Source organism: Girardinichthys multiradiatus, chromosome 2, assembly GCF_021462225.1.
Source record: "Girardinichthys multiradiatus isolate DD_20200921_A chromosome 2, DD_fGirMul_XY1, whole genome shotgun sequence".
Classification (NCBI taxonomy): Eukaryota; Metazoa; Chordata; class Actinopteri; order Cyprinodontiformes; family Goodeidae; genus Girardinichthys; species Girardinichthys multiradiatus.
In genome coordinates, this window is record NC_061795.1 from 5705645 (window position 1) to 5711644 (window position 6000).

The following is a 6000-nucleotide window of genomic DNA, read 5'->3' on the forward strand; positions in this document are numbered from 1 at the left end:
GTCTCCCTCCAAGAATTCAAATATTCAGATTGAAACTCATGTGCTTCATACAGCATCATGCACGTGCCAGAAAAAAGGCCTATGACGGTAAACACACTGTCCTGTGTCTCCTTAAAGATCAGTTGAAAGCAGATGGTGTGTGTTCTCGTGCGATGAGGCTGAAGGGTGGGTAGCTCATGACAGACAAGAATCTGTATTGAGAAACTACTTGTCTGAAGTGCTGCACTCACAGTTCAAGATGGTTTGCTGCTGGAAGACACCCGACATGTTATACCTTCTGCACTGCAAAACAATGTGCTGTCAAAAATACGCGAGGGAAATCAAGGTGTGGTCAAGTTTAGAGAACGATTTCATCAGTCTGTGTGGTGGCCAGGTCTCAGTCAGCAGGTGTAGGATCTCTGCTCCTCCCCTTCTGGTTGGTTCTGGCAGCTCATTGTCTGCAGCTGCAACGCATTCTCCTAATGAGCTCATGGGCTTCTTAAGGTAGCTGCTGATACAGACCTTTGCTGGAAAATGTGATTATTGTGGAGAGGAGGAAACAATAGAACATGTAATATTGAAGTGTCAGAAATATGAACAAGAAAGAACAATTTTAAGGAGAGAATTTGTAGGTATTAAAGAAAATTTTATTTTGAGAGATACTTTGCAAAGAAGTTTAGGTAGCAAGCATATTCAAATTATAATTAGATTTTTCAAGAGCATTAAATTAATAAATAGAATTTGATTGTTGTAATAGTAAATAAGATTTAAAACCATGAAGAACCACACTCCATACCAGTCGGTGGCGGTAATGCACATCATAACGTTATTTGCCAACTGCCAAAAATAATACAAGAAGAAGAAGAAGAAGACCTTTGCTGGAACATAACCTCAGTTATGTGGACTCCTGTCTGTCTGCCTATCCGTCTGCCTGCCTGTCTGCCTGTCGACCTGCCTATCTGCCTATCTGCCTACCTGCCTGCCAACATCCGGTAATACTCCCTCCTAAGGACTGCACTGTAAATATTCTCATCACCAGTACTCTCTCTCTCTCTCCTTGGATTCCTGGGTTTACCTCCTCCTCCTCTGGCTTCTGGACAACTCCAGCTCAAGATTCCTTAAACAAAGTCTACAGTAGAAATAAACCTCATTTACCGTCTTATCCTGTGTGCTGAGTCTGTTTCATCCTCTGGTTTTGTTCTACTTCGACTATCTAAGCAATTCATGATAGTATGTTCCAGCCATCTAACATGTCGAAGAACAATTCAGATGATGAACAGACTTCCTTAAAGGAACGCCTACAATCTACTGAAACCATGCTTCAACAGCTACTGCAACAACAAAGGACTATGGATTCTCATCTCACAGAACTTGGTGGTATGGTTCATGCTTTAAGCGAAATCATAACCAAACTCTCACCTGCCTCTTCCAATCCTCCAGCTCGTTTAGAGAATCCTCAGCCACCCACAATTCTATCTTCTGGGATCCGAGAGCCTGACTTCCGTCCGTCTGAACTGTTTGATGGTAATCCTAATAACTTTGGTGGTTTTTCTCTCCAGTGTGAATTAGCATTTAGTCGTTCCCCCTCCCTTTTCCCTATTGTTACCTCGCTAAAGGGATCTGAGAGTCTTCGATCAACCACTCCAGCAGGAGGCAGCGGCTAAGAAGATACTCACCCTCAAACAGGGAAGGAGAGCGTTGGCTGAGTTTGCCATCGACTTCCGGGTGGCAGCGCAGGGGGTGGGTTGGGATGAAGCGGCACTCAAGGGTATTTTTGTTAATTCCCTTGCAGGTCAAGTAAAGGACCAGTTGGTTTTGAGAGATGAACCCGAAAGACTGGATGAATCAATCAACCTATCGATCCGCATTGACAACCGTCTAAGAGAGAGACAAACAGAAAGGAACTACAATTCACAGTGGCAGCACTCTCTGGCGCATCGAACCACTTTCCTCGACGCACCCACTTCCTCTTCAGAGGGATCTGCGGAACCGGAACCGATGCAGATTGGTCACACTCAACTCTCCCCAGAGGAACGACAACGTCGCTTTGAGGGTGGTCTTTGCCTATATTGTGGACAAGGAGGACATTTTATCACAAAATGCCCCAAGAAGGGAAAAGAGAGGGCTCGTCAATAGGTCAGGGGACTTAGATGAGCATATGCCATTCTTCCCCTGTCTCTCGTCTGTGTTTTCCAGTCACTATTATTGTTGGCCAAGAAAAGTTTCCTGTTGATGCTTTTATTGATTCTGGTGCTGAACAGAATCTTATTTCCTCGGATCTGGTTGATAAACTTCAAATACCCTCTCAGCCTCTCAACAATTCCCTTTCTGTCACTGGCATCACTGGTCAAACCATGTCTCAAGTGAGATTTAAAGTGCCTCAGCTTCACATCATCATCTCTGGTAACCATCATGAATGGGGTGAGTTCTTTGTTGTCTCTTCCATCTCTCCACAATTAGTTTTGGGGTTTCCCTGGTTGCAGAAACATAATCCTGCTATTAATTGGGTGGAGGGCAGAGTAGAGAGATGGAGTAATCTCTGTCTCCAGAACTGCTTAAGAACTGCTGTCTCTCACTCTATCAAACAACTCAAACGTTCTGAGCCTGTTGATCTGTCCAAAGTTCCACCTGAATACCACAATCTCGCATCTGTGTTTAGCAAACAAGGGGCTCTTTCTTTACCTCTTCATCGCCCCTATGACTGCTCTATTGATCTCCTCCCAGGCGCTCCGCTACCATCCAGCAGACTCTTTAATCTCTCCAGACCCGAAAGAAAGGTCATGAAAGAGTACATTGAGGATTCTTTAGCATCTGGGATCATTCGTCCGTCTACCTCCCCTGTTGGTGCCGGATTCTTCTTCGTGGGTAAGAAGGACGGCACATTGAGACCCTGTATTGATTATAGAGGATTGAATCAAATCACTATTAAAAATAAATACCCACTACCACTTATTGATTCCATACATGAACAATTACATTCTGCCAAGATCTTCACTAAACTCAACCTGCGCAATGCTTACCATTTGGTCCGGATCCGAGAGGGTGATGAGTGGAAAACAGCTTTCAAAACCCCCCTAGGATATTTTGAGTATTTGGTTATGCCTTTCGGGTTGACTAATGCACCCGCTGTTTTACAGGCTCTTATTAATGATGTTCTTCATGACTTTCTCAACCTCTTTGTTTTCGTTTATCTGGATGACATTTTGATTTTTTCCCAGGACATAGAACAACATCGCCAGCATGTCAGAACAGTTCTCCAGAGGCTTTTTGAGAATCAACTCTTTGTTAAAGCCGAAAAGTGTGAATTCAGTGTCACATCTGTGTCTTTTTTGGGTTTTATTTTTGAGGCAGGCAGATACAGAACTGATCCCGAGAAAACCAAGGCAGTGGCAGAGTGGCCTACTCCAACTGATTGCAGGCAACTTCAAAGTTTCTTGGGATTTGCAAATGTTTATAGGAGGTTTATAAGGAACTACAGTCAGGTCACTGCACCTCTCACTCAACTCACCTCCTTTCTGAAAACGTTCCATTGGACTCCTGAGGCAGAAAGGCCATTTGGGGAATTAAAGACTCTATTTTCTTCAGCACCCATATTGACCCATCCTGATCCATGTGCACAATTTATTGTAGAGGTTGATGCTTCTGACATTGGAGTAGGGGCTATTCTTTCTCAACGGTCTCCTCTGGATCATAAGGTACATCCATGTGCCTATTTTTCTCGTCGCTTGTCTCCAGCTGAGCAAAATTATGATGTGGGCAACCGTGAACTGTTAGCCATCAAGTTGGCGCTTGAGGAATGGCGGCATTGGTTAGAGGGTACTGAAGTCCCTTTTCTCATTTGGACTGATCATAAGAACCTCTCCTACATTCAAAATGCCAAGAGACTTAACCCCAGACAAGCCCGTTGGTCTCTGTTTTTTGCTCGTTTTCATTTTTCTATCTCCTACAGACCTGGTTCCAAGAACATTAAGCCTGACGCTCTCTCTCGCCAGTTCTCTCATTCTGACCAACTCAAGACTGAAGCTTCCATCCTACCGGATTCTTGTATTGTGGGCACCCTCACCTGGGCCATTGAAAAGGACATCAGGGAGGCACAGAGGTCCGAACCTGACCCAGGTACTGGCCCAGTGGGCAAGCTGTTCGTTCCCAACTCTGTCGTCAATAAAGTTCTGGATTGGGTGCACAACAATAAATTGACTTGTCATCCTGGGTGACTCGAATGATCACATTTACCAAAAGGTATTTCTGGTGGCCGACTATGAACCTCAACATTAAAGATTTTGTTGCAGCTTGTCCCACATGTGCTCGAAACAAGAACACTAATCAACCCCCTGCTGGTCTTCTTCAACCTCTGCCCACCCCTAGCCGCCCCTGGTCCCACATTTCCGTTGATTTCATCACTGGTCTCCCGCCATCTGACGGTAACACAGTCATCCTTACTGTTGTTGACAGATTCTCTAAAACAGCCCATTTTGTTCCTTTACCCAAGCTTCCGTCTGCATTGGAGACTGCCCAACTCCTGGTTCTCCACGTTTTCCGCATCCATGGCATACCTTTGGACATTGTTTCTGACCGAGGCCCACAGTTCATCTCACAAGTTTGGAAGGAGTTTTGCAAAGCTCTTGGTGCCTCCGTAAGTCTTTCGTCTGGATACCACCCCCAATCTAATGGACAGACAGAAAGATGCAACCAGGAACTTGAAGTCGCCTTGAGGTGCGTAATAAATGACAACCCCTCTTCCTGGTGTAAACATCTCACATGGATCGAATATGCTCACAACACACATACTTCCTCTGCTACTGGTTTGTCCCCCTTTGAGGCTTCACTGGGCTATCTACCCCCGCTGTTTCCCAGTGTTGAATCTGACATCCTAGTCCCCTCTGTTCAGCATTACGTTTCCAGGTGTCGTAGGATCTGGCAACAGACCAGGAGAACCCTCCTACGCACCCTGGAACAAAATAAGAGGTTCGCTAACCGTCACCGTTTTGCTGCACCTGTCTACCGCATCAATCAGAGAGTCTGGCTTTCCACCAGGAATATTAAATTAAAAGATACTTCTAGAAAGTTGGCCCCCCGTTTCATTGGCCCTTTTCTCATCGAGAGGATCATCAGCCCATCTGCGGTGAGACTCAAACTACCATCTTCCATGCACATTCACCCTACTTTCCATGTTTCCCAGATCAAGCCAGTCTCGGAAAGTCCCCTGAGTCCTCCCACCAAGCCCCCTCCTCCTGCTCGACTCATTGATGACCACCCTGCATATACGGTCAATCGTATCCTGGATGTTCGGCGTAGGGGGCGTGGTTTTCAATATCTTGTGGATTGGGCAGGATATGGACCTGATGAGAGAACCTGGGTTTCCCGTTCTCACATCCTGGACCCTGCTCTCATCACGTCCTTTTACAAACGCCATCCTGAAAAGCGTTCTGGATTGCCTGGAGGCAATCGTTGAGGGGAGGGTACTGTAGGATCTCTGCTCCTCCCCTTCTGGTTGGTTCTGGCAGCTCATTGTCTGCAGCTGCAACGCATTCTCCTAATGAGCTCATGGGCTTCTTAAGGTAGCTGCTGATACAGACCTTTGCTGGAACATAACCTCAGTTATGTGGACTCCTGTCTGTCTGCCTATCCGTCTGCCTGCCTGTCTTCCTGTCGACCTGCCTATCTGCCTATCAACATCCGGTAATACTCCCTCCTAAGGACTGCACTGTAAATATTCTCATCACCAGTACTCTCTCTCTCTCTCCTTGGATTCCTGGGTTTACCTCCTCCTCCTCTGGCTTCTGGACAACTCCAGCTCAAGATTCCTTAAACAAAGTCTACAGTAGAAATAAACCTCATTTACCGTCTTATCCTTTGTGCTGAGTCTGTTTCATCCTCTGGTTTTGTTCTACTTCGACTATCTAAGCAATTCATGATAGCAGGTAAATGACATGGTTCTGAACTACAGGATCTGCATACAAGAAAGACACAACAGCAAAGAGTCACTGATTCGATCAGAGAAACCTGAAAGACCTTGGTAAA